Below are 14,487 nucleotides of genomic sequence, written 5' to 3'. Positions count from 1 at the left end.
TTTTAGGGGCGAATGTTCGCCCTTTGGCGAAATTAAGGGGTTTTAAATTTTTAGTGGGCGAATATTTTGTATCATAGTACATTTTTACAAATCACCTCAAATAGCCCACCTTATTCTAAGGGAGAGGGTAAAAAAGGTAAATTTTGCCCTTGAAATTAGGAGTTACAACCTTCCATTCGCCCATTTTCAAGAATAGATTTTATTTAAGTGAATCCATTCGCCCATTTTCAAGAATATGTTTTATTTAAGTGAATCCTATGGGCCAAATACCATATTTATAAAAGAGGTATGGTAAATTAATAAAAATATTAATAAATGAGAGGTATGGTAAATAAATAAAACATTTTTTATATTTACTCCATAAGTCACCTTATATACATGCAAGGGTGTAAACAAATAAAATTATAAGTAAAGTGGAGGTATGGTAAATAAATAAAACGTCTTTTTATACTTAGGTATGGTAAATAAATACAAATATAAATAAACTAGACGTATGGTAAATAAATAAAACCTCTTTTTATATTTAGTCCATAACCCTCATTCTATTTATCAAGGCTCAAGAAAGAGGTTTTATTTAAGTGAATTCTATGGGCCAAATACCATATTTGTAAAAGAGGTATGGTAAATTAATAAAAATATAAATAAACGAGAGGTATGGTAAACAAATAAAACATTTTTTTATATTTACTCCATAAGTCACTTTATATTTAAGGACACTCAAAAAATGCGTTATATTTAGGTGAACCTATGGGCAAAATACTATGGGACAAATACCATGGACTAGATTGTTATTAATACCATGCAAAAAAACATTATTAACCCTAATATTAGTATTAATAAAAATAAAAATGGCACATGGTATTGACCCATGGTATTCACCAAAATGGCACATGGTATTGACCCATGGTATTCACCTGGAATGTAGCCTATTTAAATGGGGAATTAAACCAGCATAGATCCATCTTTACAATGGATCCAGGTATATAATATCGACCCATGGTATTCACCAAAATGGCACATGGTATTGACCCATGGTATTCACCTGGAATGTAGCCTATTTAAATGGGGGAATTAAACCAACGTAGATCCATCTTTACTCTCGATCTACTAACCCCCGATAGGTATCAAATATCGTGATATGCAAACTAGCATAGAGTGAAAAAATATTTGATCCCTCTCGGGGTGGATTAAGAGTAAAAATGGATGTTGTAATTTAATGTATGTTAAACATTTTAGCTTGGTTAAAATAAAAAATAAAATCAAATATCGTGATATGCAAACTAGCATAGAGTGAAAAAATATTTGATCCCTCTCGGGGTGGATTAAGAGTAAAAATGGATGTTGTAATTTAATGTATGTTAAACATTTTAGCTTGGTTAAAATAAAAAATAAAATAAAAATCAACTATTAATTTTATTAATTTTATTAATTTTTATAAATTACTAATAGTAATTTTTAAGCTCCAGGTTTATGATAACCCATGGTAATACCAAGATCTTACAAGATTTTATAATTGAGTAAAATATTCGCCATGCCTAGTGAGAGATTCGCCAAAAAATTATATATACATATTATATTATTGATAAAATCGCCTTCCATTTTTCCTATATACCATGGAGATTCGCCCATTTATTATACATATAAATTTAGGGAGGGTTCTTAAAATTTTCCCTAGTTTGCATCCCTCCTTGATGTACATGTGATGATTACACATAGAAGGATGAACCCATTTCATTTCTTTATAGCTCCAAGAAAAGGCATCTAAGTTCTCTCTCAACATTTTGTACAACTTCTCTTCTTGCTTGGATGGGAGAGAGGGGTTAATCTTCAAGATTCTACATGGACCAAATTCTATCATTTTGACATGTGAAGGACTTGGTTCCACTAGGGATAACTCAATCCAAGGATTACCCTCAGATCCCTTCAAAATATCATCAAGAGGCATGGTGTTGGGGGTTTTGTTATGGGGAATTGGGTCAATGAGTTCAACTTCATTAGGTTTCCCCCCTGCTATAACATCATCTACGGTACAGATTTCATGAGATGTTCTATGATACAATTCATCTTCCTCCTCCTCCTCCAACCATAGGGGTATGTCATGCTCAATGGATGGCTAAGCAGGAGGGTATAATACTAACTATTTGGAAGAATGTGATGAGCCTCGGTATTGCAAAAGGAATGCTGCAACTCCCAAGGCTACCGAATTTACTTATCAACCCGAGGTTCGTACAAACTTAAGAGGTATCGGCACTATATGTGCAACTTACAATGTGTCCTTCCTTTTCTTTCATGATGTAATGGAGTGCATGTACTGAAGCCCAATCATAAACTAATTGCAGAAAATGAAATGTTTGAAATGGAACCTTAACCTATTGTAACAAAGAAAGTACAAGGAAATAAACCTATTCTGTTTGCATAAATATCATGAACTAAATATAAGAGAAACCTAGCTTAACCATATTTATGACATGTGATGATTTAATCTAAATGAGCATGAAATCTGATCTAAAGATTATTAACTATTGTGTGCATGTGTAAATATAAAAGAACTTAATTTTTTTAATGTTTTTGCTTTATGAATGCAAATGCTAATCTTTCCTTGATCTTTGGCAGGGGAGACAAGTGTGGAGAAAGAGGGTTAAAATGGCCTTGATGGCATTGAGGTCAAGTAGAGGCCACATCCTACCTTCAATGATGATTTTTCTCAATTCGCGCTCAAAACAGGGTTTCCTACACGATTCTACAATGATTTCCTACAAGATCCCCAGATTTACCACAAGATGTTACAGATTTTCTATATCGAATGACCAAGCAAATAAAATCCAAATTGGATGGGACAACTTTTTTTTATTAACTAGGATTCCTTAGGTCCCCATTCCAAGTGGAATCCTTCAAAAATACGTCTGTTAACCCGTGCTAAAAATAGAAAAAGATTACTAGTCGAGAATCTAGAAATTCGAGAACTAGTGAGCTAGTAAATCTAAAAAATGCCTAACCTAATCAAGTGCAAATGTAGAGCGGTGATTTTTGTTATGATCTAGAATTTCTTTTTGATATAATTCAAGTGGATCCAACTCGATTGAAGCTCGTTAGAATGCTCTAAAAAATAGCATAATTTTACTATTCTTTGCCACAAAGGAATTCGAGAAATCAAGATTTGGGAATAAGAAAGCTAACCCAAGTAGCTCAATTATTACTATGACCTTCCAAATATTTTCCAAGGATGAAATAATTCTTGTGATCCTACAAAATAACTTAAATTAACCATTTAACTCAATCCTACAACAAGAAATCATTAATACTAAATGAAGGAGTAGAAAGAAATAAAAACAAGAGATGCATGTCAATAAGAAGAGAAAAGAAGGAAAGAAAATGATATAAAAGTGCTCTGAAACTCTTGGGATGGCCAAGCCCAAGGAAAATCATAGACCTATGGATGAGAACAAGATTTAGAAGCTTAATATGACACCAATCTTCATTATTTTCATTAAAACAATTACATCCATCAAAGAAAATACAATGGAGCCGCAAAAATACAAGTTCTCTCCACAATAACACTATTGAAAATCTATCCCTAGAGGAAAATTCAACTTGGTACTTATAAAAAATGATTAGGAATCATTCCTCATGAATGGAGGAAGCTTTCCCCACCAAAATCCTTCGATTAGTGGATCTGGTCCCCAATACTAGGAATCTACATTAAATGGCAGGGAACACATTCCTAGATTTTCTCAATCAATGGGGTTCCATAATTTGTTCCATAATTCCATAATACCTTGTTGATTTATTATCTATTGTTGATCCTCCTGTAGTAGGGGGCGAGTCCCTAAATTAGCTCCTCCTCCAAATCTTAGTGATCTTCCCAATATTCTCATAGCATTCCACAAAAATAAATAATATTAGGCACAAATATCCAATTATTCATAAACCTTCATAATGAATATATTAAAGTTAAAAATACATCATCTAATGTAGAAAGAGAGGCTTAATGTGTTGAAGGATGGTCATAGGCCTTAATTTATGTTTAATTTAGAGGCATGGGCCTTAATTTATGTCTAATTTAGAGGCCCATCATACCCCTTGCTGAAAGTGTTGCTCATCCTCTAAGCAACTTAATGACGTCATTGTCCCTCATCCATGGCCCTGGTGGCCTCTCTCTTGTGTATTAAGAATATTGGTTGTAAGTTCTGCAAGGACAAGCCTAAAAACATATTTGTGCAAAGAAAAATCACTATTTCTTGAGACCATTAGCTTGCTTTCTTTCCCTTATTCGAGATGGGTTCTTGAATATTTTTTAGTTTAGCAAGGTCCTCCATATCCTTATCAACCTTTTGCTACCTCGTTCCACCCTTTGGACACCTCTAAAACATTCAAACTGCCTTTAGATGCAAACTAGGACATCCTGTAGTAATTCTAGTCAAAACTAAATGAAAGCCTGTTAAAACTACAAGAAACCCTTTTTGAGCATAAATGATGTTCTGAGCCTTGGACAGGCCCTCAACTTGAATCCCATTCCTTTTTCCCATTTTTAGGCATTCAACAAAATCTAGAAAGAGATTGGAGAGTGCTTGGAAAAATATTTTCATCATTGCAGTTTGAGTTTTGTTTTGATGGTGAATGCCTCATTTCCTTTTGTTGCATTCTTCTTCTCTCTTGTGGCTTAGATGATTGCCTAATGGCCTTGGAGTTCTCTAAAAAAACTTTGCAATCTTGGGGTTTATCATAATTTGTTAATTTCTTCCTTCTTGTAGCAACATTCTCCCTTCCTGTAGTAGTCATTCCTCCTCTTTCAGGGTCTTCTAACTGTCTGGGAGTGATGAGAAATGATGAAGAGGGATTCGATGATGATGCTAGGGCTCGAAGGGAGTAGTGTAGGTTTGTGAAAATGGAGTGGATGCTCTATTTTTTTTTTTTTTTTTAGAATGAAATGGGAAGGATGAATGATGAATGGATAGTGAATATGAATTGGATGGAGGGCTAGGAGTGTTGTGGTGACTTTAGCCTTTGCAAAAATTTCTTCTTTTAATTGATGTCCTCATTCCTTGGAATCATCACCCTTCATAATTTGAGTTTTCAATATTGAATGAGTGAAGGAGTGAGCTGCAATCAACTAGTTGAAGGTGGCTGAGACTGCTGACCCATCAATAGCTTATAAACCCTCATCTCTCATGCATTGACAACAAATTTCTAACTATAATATGCTCAAGAGAAGAGGTAAAGAATATTGCATACTTGTACCTACGTGATGGCCTTCCTGTACATTCTATTTGTTGGAGAGTGAAATCATTGCTTGTATTTGCTACATGTGTTTTTCTCTTCTTCTTTTTTTGATGTTATTCCTTAGTGTGCAGGTAATGGATGGTGATGGTGATGAATCCTCACTATGCTGGTGGGTTCCTTCTTGTTAAGTCCCCCTATCATGTTTTTCTGATGGATGTGGAGGGTTGCATATGTCTCCTTATCAAATTGAATAGATGAAGAATTTTAAACGAAAATTCTGTGTATACAATTCCACTGGACTACAATCTTTTTCAGCACAATAGAAGGCTTTTCTATATTCTTTTCACTTGGGAGAATGTGGGAAAGTTCAATTCCTACCTCTTTATCACATTTTGATGAAGCCACCCTCTATTTCTCTCTTTTATAACTGCTCATTGCGAATACTGTAGGTGTTGTTCTATATCCTGTAGAATCTCTTATAGGATCCTGTAGGTTTTTAGGGAATCTTGTAGGTTTACAGGACAACCTTTTGTAGCCGACTCGTTTTGTCCATATCTTCCAAACGGTAGAATTGATTGACCTAAAAAATTTTGAGCATGTTTCCATCATCATTATACACCTCCCCATAAAAAAAAAATGTCAATGGATGCATGGACCTCGAGAAAAGATAAAAATGGTTGAAGGTGACAGAGGTTGATTTATTGGAAACCATGCACTGGAATTTGCTGAAATTCCCTGGGCATGTTACCATAATCCATATTCATCTCCCCATGAAACAACCTTTTAAATGGATGCACGGATATCTAGAAAATATAAAAATTCTTGTAGGTGATGGAGGTTGATTTCTCAAAAGCTGTAAACCAGAATTCACTGAAATTGTTTGAGCATGTTACCATCATCCATGTGCATTTCCCCCTGAAATAGCTTGGCAAATGGATGCATGGTTTTCAAGTTATGGCAAAAACAAATTTCTGCTCTATGTATTTTCGTAACCTGTAGTAAAACAAAGCATCCTGTATTTTTTCAAGACATCAAGAAATTCAATGTTAGAAGCTTAAGAATGATTGGTTGATGGTGAAAATAGATGACAGTGATGGATTGGCATGGCCATGGCCTTGTTGGAGCATTTGAGCAAAGGAGGAGAAAGTTAAAATTTGACTTCTTTTGACTAGGTTTGACCAATTTTCCTTTTGGTACCAACTTGTTCTTCTTGCTTGCAGATGTTGGAGAGTACATGCATTCATCAGAGAGATACAGGAAGCAAAGAAATTTGTTTTTTCTCTTTTTTTTTTTCTTCAAGGCCTATTAGCAGCCTCGAGTAGGTTTTCAACTAGTACGTCTGCCTAGGCTCCTTAAAGAATGTTTTCACCTAGGATCTTTTTCCTTTTCCCTCTTTTTTGTTTTTTCCCAACCCATTGACTGCCACATGGAGGTTTTCAATCAATGAGCCAATCTTAGGCACCTCTAAGGGGGTTTTCACCTAAGATTTCTATTTTTTTCTCTTTTCTTTTCATCAATTTTATTTTTTTCTTCTACCCAACCCTACTTAAAAAAAAAAATCACTTTCAAGTATAAGAATACTTCCAATGGAGCCATGTGCACATCAAGATGACAAAAAAAATGATGTGGAGGCTTGAAATGTATGAGTTGACATTTATCTGGATTTGAAAGATCAAATGATTTTACTTTGATGATATCAAGAACATTTGAAGAAGAGGGTATTGCTGCAAGTTAATGATTTTCTGGAGCCATATTTCAATATAGTTGTGATACCCCTGGTCCACTTGCTGATTTGGATCATCTTGGATGTCTTCTTCTTCCATGACCTCCAAATCTTCCTCTTTTTGCTGAAAGGTTTAATGTGTTGAAGGATGGTCATAGGCATTAATTTATGTTTAATTTAGAGGCATGGGCCTTAATTTATGTCTAATTTAGAGGCCCATCATACCCCCTTCTCAAAGTGTTGGTCATCCTCTGAGCAACTTAATGACCTCATTGTCCCTCATCCATGGCCCTAGTGGCCTCTTTCTTTTCCATTAAGAATCTTGGCTGTAAGTTTTGCAAGGACAAGTCCAAAAACATATTTTTGCAAAGAAAAATCACTATTTCTTGAGACCATTAGCTTGCTTTCTTTCCCTTATTCAAGATGGGTTATTGAATATTTTTCAGTTTATCAAGGTCTTCCATATCCTTATCAACCTTTTTCTACCTCGTTCCTCAATTTCGACACCTTTAAAACCTTCAAACTGCCTTTAGATGCGAACTAGGACATCCTGCAGTAATTCATGTCAAAACTACAAGAAACCATGTTAAAACTACAGGAAACCCTTTTTGGGCATAAATGATGTTATAAGCCTAGGACAGGCCCTCAACTTGACTCCCATTCCTTTTTCCCATTTTTATACATTGGACGAAATCTAGAAAGAGATTGGAGAGTGCTTGGAAAACATCTTTTCATCACTAAAGTTTGAGTTTTGTTTTGATGGTGAATGCCTCATTTCATTTTGTTGTCTTCTTCTTCTCTCTTGTGGCTTAGATGACTACCTAATGGCCTTGGATTTCTTTGAAAAAACTTTTTCATCTTCGGGTTTAGCATAATTTGTTAATTTCTTCCTTCTTGTAGCAACATTCTCCCTTCCTGTAGTAGTCATTCCTCCTCTTTCAGGGTCTTCTAACTATCTGGGATTGATGAGAAATGATGAAGAGGGATTGGATGATGATGCTAGGTCTCAAAGGGAGTAGTGTAGGTTTGTGAAAATGGAGTGGATGCTCTATTTTTTTTTTCAAGAATGAAATGGGATGGATGAATGATGAATGGATAGTGAATATGAAGTGGATGGAGGGCTAGGAGTGTGTTACACTAAAAAATGTCACCATGATTATTTACAGTTAGTATGGCTCTATCAACAGTCATGCTGTCCTCTTAGGCAAGTCTTATGCCTCTGCTCTCCATGTCAAACTCCAAAAAAGAGAGAAATTCTTTGTAAATGTGTTTATCTCTGGGTATGCAGATTCTCTCGGCCTTACCTGCGTATACGCACCTAATGTTCACAAAAACTGCGTACTTGTACGCTCTGTATGTAAAGGGGCAGGTGCGTACCCCTGTAAAGGTCAAAAGGCGCGAGTTTCATCTTTAAAAAGTTACTTGTGGTCATTTCTAGAGCATTCTAGAAGGTTGTTCGACGTGTATTGAGCGCCTCCAGATGGTTCATGTACCCCTATGAAAGAGGAACTTATCCCATCAAGAGAGGAGCTATCCCATCCAAAGAGGGGATTATCCCATTGATGGTGGACCTGATTAACTTCCTCTTGAGCACTATAAATACAGGCATTGGGCCAGAAGGAGGGGAGGTTGAAAGCTAAACATTTCTAAGGGTAGATGCTGCTGGAATTAGGACTCCCATTTAGAAGCTTGTGAGGAGAGATTCCCATCCTTTCTTGTTTCATTTGGAAGTGGGTGAGCTTTGTCAAAGTAAAGGAGAACTCTTGATGGACCCTGGGAGGGACTTGCACAACACCAAGGCTCAGGTTGTAATTGTTCCTTTTGTTTCCTATTAATGCAAATGAGTCCATTCTTCTCAATAACTTGTTATTTATGAGTTGTTTCATGTACTCCTTGGTCTATATGTTAAATATGTTTTATTTTATGAGATTATAAAGTGCTATTTAATCGTTTGATTGTTAGTGAATGCAGATTTCGAAGTGAAGGAGGAGCTCATCCGGATCAGCGAGGCTGGACTACTACAACGACGTTGGACTACAGGTAGGATCTAAACACTTGATTTCTTGTATGGTAAATGCATGTTTAGAAAAGGATTGATCTTGTTTGTCTTGTTTATCACTAGAGAGTCTTAGACTCCTAGGGAGGTTGGTTGTGTCCACACTATCGACTCTTTCTGCCTGACAAAATGGCGACCATACTGGGGAATCCATTGATGTGAAAGTTTTTTCCTTTGTATGCAACTTTGATCTGAGAAAAGTCATTTATTTTCTGGTTTTTGGCTGTGTGACTTTGTATTTGGGTGGGCTAGCTTAGGGTTAAATTAGATTTAGTTTTTCTTGGTTTTTCCAGTAGTATGCACCCTCTGAGCATTGCACAGTGCGTACCTGTACGCGCTATTGCTATTTGCACAGAGCGGGCCCGCACCTGTCTTAACAGGTTGCCTGCGTACCCTACTAAAAATTAAGAAATTTCCATTTTTACATTTTTCCTCTTAGATTTTGCTTTTTCTTAGTTTTTACTGCCCAGATCCATTAGTCTCCTGTCAAAGATCTTCACCTGAACTTGTTTCGATAGCATTGAGTGTTTTAGTGGATTTCATAGAAGTTTAAGCCCTAGGGTTTGATTTTTGAGTAGGTCCTGTAGTGACTTTGGCGGTAGAAGTTGTCAAGCCTTAGATCTCTTTGGTTTTGTCAGCCTTCTTAGGAGTCGGACCTGTCATAAAAGTCTACCTGTGAGAGCAACTTACCTTTGAGTTGTCTCTTTGGCGAATTTCGAAGTGCTTGTTGATTGAGTATTGAATTCCATTTTACAAAACGAACAAAAAGATTTGAGTTTTGTTTTGACTGGTTTTTTGATTCTGCATTAGCTGGTCCTTGGCTTGATTGTGGTCAAGTAAGACAACCTAGAATCATCCTTGTAGGATTTTGCCTCGTTAGGTTTGCTTTAGAGTAAATTTCCTTTTGATTTGCTTGTGAGTCAATTTTTCATAGATTTTATAGATTTTGAGATTGATTTTTGTTAAAATAGATTTATATGCTTTATTAAATAAATAAAAAAATACAAAAACATCTCCTTTGAAAAGTTTTGCTTCAAGTAGCTTTTGGAGTATTTTGAAAGAGAAAGAATTTTTCGTGCACGTAATGAGTGGTCATGTTTGTATGCTTGGAAAGATAAAGAGTTTTATTTCTTTGATTTTCGTTGCCAAGAGAGTTGTTTTTATATAAATTTGCATTCTCTAAACTTTCTTAGCTAAGAATTTCATTGAAAAAGAAAAGTAGTGTAAATCATCCTAAGTGCATCTTTGTAGTGGTTTGAGTCGAGTCTACACACCATTGGTTTCATTTCCGCTACCTTTTGTCTTTAAAGAAAACCATAAAAAATTAACGCTTAAAGTAAAATCAACATAGTAACTTTTTCTTTTACTAGGGCTCTGAAGCACCAATATAGATCAGGCTAGTGTCTTGGAGTAGGAGAGTAATTAACTCTCCAAGACAGCAAAACCAAACAAGTAGCTTATCTTGTGGTAGGATAAATCCAACTGTTGCATTTATACTTTGGGAAAGCTCCTCTTAAAGGAGAAGCACGAGCTCGTGTCCGAACCAGTGAGGGGATCAATCCTCCCTCGTTGGGAACGACGCCAGACACGCACGTATTACAAACGGTAAACCTCGGATTAACCATTGTCGAGGAGCCAGGGGTCACTTATCGGTAAACCTTGGATTGTTGTCAAGGAGTCGGTAAGGGGATTGAGCTTGATACTCTGCCCTTGCGTGCTGTCGGAGTTTAGACTGTTCCCCCAGGTGTATTTTCCGCTGTTGGTAACCTTAGTGGCCATAATCTTAGGATTCTACCCAAGGTGACGGTGGAGGGAAGATCCCACTGTACCTAGAGCAAACGTCGGCTAGACTCACTTGGATTTTCCGGGGGGTTCACTTCACTCGAGACGGTTAAAGTGGAGGAACTTGTGCCGGTCTATTCATTAAGAAAGTTGCCGGGGTAACTGTTCCACCCTCCACTTCTGTACTGAATTCGGCGATGTTGGGTTTCATCTCCAACTAGTGCTTTCGGTCCGGAAGGCTACTGTTTGTGCATGGTTTGACGCCCTAGATTCTTTAGGCGTGTGATTCAAGTTTGTTTGGTTCTTTAGTGACTTTAGGTGGTTTGATTTGAGATTTTACTTTGTTTTCGTGTGTAGTATTTAAAAGTTTTTAGCTGTGGCGGAATTACCGAGACAGTCCCGTAGACTTTGGGGCAAGTCACCTGAGATTGTTACCGGAACTGATTTGTTGAGGAAACTCCGTAGATCGCGGGGTGGACCTCCTGAAGACGTCCCGGGTCAGTACGAAGGATTGAAGGTCCTTGTAACTCCTCCTAGTGGCAGTAGAGTAGGATCACCTGAAGAAGGAGAGTCTTCCTTGGTAGTCCATCCAGATTACCAATGTCTAGAGACAGGTTATAATCCCGAAGCTGTTACAGTTTCCGAGCTTGCTGGTAGTTTTTCATCTACTAGTGATTTAGGTGAGGAACCTGAAATATCTGAGCCTGTTACTCCAACTTCTAGTGTTCCAGATTCACCAAGAGTAGAATGAGTTATCACCGAAAATCTTCCTACTGGTTTGATTGCTATTGAAGAACTTGCTCCAGAGGAAGAAATAGGCGTCTCTAACCTTGAAGATCAACTTACTATTGATCTAAGGGAGCGTGAATCTATCTTTTACAGTCCTCCTAGAAGTACTACTTGGTACCTTTCATTAACTAACTATTTAGACAACTCAGGGTTAAGTTTTTCTCCACCTCGTACTCCTTTTCCACCTGGAGGTATTTATACTCCTGTAAATATGTCTGGTCAGTCGTCCGTGTTCACTCAATCTTCCGAATCTTTCTTACACGGCGGTCCTTCTATTCCCACCGGGTATCAGTGACTTTCTGGTACCTTTGCGGGGGCATCTCCTCAACCCATTGATCATGGGTTATTAGCTGGAAACAATGGTAATAGACCGTTGGGTGTAGGGGACATTTACATGATGTCAGGATCAGTTCCCGTTTCTCAACCTCAAGGTGGCCAATTACTGCCTGGGGGGCAGCCTCAATTAACGCCTGGGGGGAAACCTCAAGGTACACAAATTGTGTCTGGGGGGCAACCTCAAGGCCAATATGTACCTATGGTACAATACATGCCTCAAGGTCAACCCCAGCCTCAATATGTACCCCAGGGTCAACCTCAGTATCAATATCAACCTCAAGGGTATCAACCTCAAGGTCAAGGTCAACCCCAGTATCAGTATTTACTCCAAGGTTATCAACCTCAAGGTCAATACTCGAGTCAAGGTTATCAACCACCTCAAGGTCAGTCATATGTTCAAGGTATGGGAACTGTACCTTTCAGTTATCAATCCTATCCTCAATCCGGTTATGGATCCCAGTATCCTCAACCTGTTACGGGTCAATACCCCGGAATGATAATGTGGGATCCATCACACGGTCAACAGGTGTTGCAGCCAAGTATACAGTTGTTACCTCAAATCGGACAACCCGTAGTTTCTGGTTCACCCCAGCAACCGCAACCTGTCCAGTCAAATGTTCAAACTTCTGTAACTTCGGTAGTTACTCAGCCGCCAATTGCACCTAGTACTCCATCTCAAACGGCTGCTGCAACTACCGCAACATCTGCCGCACTTACTTCTGGAGTATCGACAGCTCCTGTTTCTACTGTCTCTGTAACTACCCCTCATCTACGATTCAAACTACGGTTCAGATGCCTGTAGGTCAGCCTGGTATAAGTACGGTTGTCACTACTCAACCACAATTTGTTCATCAACCGTACTAGGGACAGTACCAATATGGGCAAGCTGTCCAGCAGCCGGTTTACCAGTATCAACCGTATCCTGGGTACACTTATCAACAACCTCAACAACCCCAGTACGGTCTGGTTAATCCTGGTTTTCCAGGAGGATACAATATCCCGAATGCAATGCCTATTCCAAGTTATCCTCGATATCCTCCTCCTGGGGCTGGTGTCATGACTCAGAGTTTTAGGGATCCAAACTGGCAATTGTCGTTTATCGCAACTTTGGATTTACCAGACTTGTCGCACCTAACGAACGATCCCAGTGATATACCCAGGTTCGAAGGTAAGTCTGGAGAGGACCCGTCGAATCATGTGATGACTTACCACCTCTGGTGTGCTTCAAATTCTATCTCGGATGATTCGATCCACTTACGTCTTTTCCAGCGTACACTCATTGGTCTCGCGGCCAAGTGGTACATTGAGTTACCATGGGCCTCTTTTTACAATTTTAGCCAGTTAGCTACCGCGTTCTTAACTCACTTTCAGTTGCCGGTCAGATACGATAACGGCACGGAGTTATTAACTTCACTAAAACAATCGACGTCCACGTATATTTCCGATCACATTCATGAGTGGAGACGTCGAAGAAGGTTAGTGAAAGTTTTTATTCCGGACCAAATCTTAGCTGAATGGTTTGTTAAATCATTATTACCGAAGATTACTGAAGATGTAGCTAAGGCCGGAGTAGTTACTGAGGAGCAAGTCATTACTCAGGCGCAGTACCTTGACTTAGTTTATACTCAGTCGGGTACGTTACACGAGAAGATCCCAGATCTTCCAAAATCGAATCAAATCGCTGCTGCTCCTTCGGGATCTCATGCCGCTGATGGTATGATTGGTACGGTGAATACAAAGAGCAAGAAGAAGTCTTCCAAGAATTCTACTACTCCTATAATCACCTTGCCTGATTCCCCGATAGGAGAGTCTTCTCCTGAACTTTCCGCTGATATTCACGCTGTAGAGTCATCTACGGCCAAATCAAAAAACAGTGGAAAGAAGAAAGGAAAGAAGAAGGCTAAAGCAGACAAAGCTCCGAAGGAGAAAATAGAAAAGTCGGAAACCAATGACGAAAAGCGCAAACCTCGATATCCTTGTCTTATTTGTGAAGAGGATCATTTTACAAGAGATTGCCCTCATCGGGCCGAGGTTGTGAAAATAGTCAAAGGTTCTCCCACTCCTGCTGTGTTGAAAGATCCCTTTCCAAAGCAGGAGAGTAAGATGATAGGTTCTTCCTTGACTGCCAGTGAAGAACCCATTTTGATGATGTCTCATGTGAGGATTGTGACTCGGTCGCAAGATTATGGTAGTAAGAATCCTGTTGATGGTAAGGAAGCAGAATCTTCTCATTCTAATCCATCAACCTCAGCTCCTGGTTCCGATCCACTACATATCGAAAAACCTAACCCGGACTTAGTAATCAAACCGCCCGCCAAGGGTGTACTTCGAAGGTCTGCTTTCAATCCACATGCGAGAGCGGCCCAGAATTACAACATTGTTGAGGACTTAGCTGTTTCACCCTCAGCGATGTCAGCTTTAGAAGTGCTGCAATCATGCCCAGCACAACGAAAATTACTTTTGTTGGCTATCGGAGTTGTTGATGTTCAGGACCCGAATCTGATAATCTTCGATCTAGAAAATAGTACACCGCGCCTACCCCATCAAATGGCTTTCCATATTCCAATGATAGTCAAAAACA

The sequence above is a fragment of the Pinus tabuliformis genome, chromosome 1_2, assembly GCF_031772625.1.
Source record: "Pinus tabuliformis cultivar Carrire ecotype Pingquan chromosome 1_2, CPIR1, whole genome shotgun sequence".
NCBI classification, from domain to species: Eukaryota; Viridiplantae; Streptophyta; class Pinopsida; order Pinales; family Pinaceae; genus Pinus; species Pinus tabuliformis.
Note: the sequence above shows the minus strand (reverse complement) of the source record.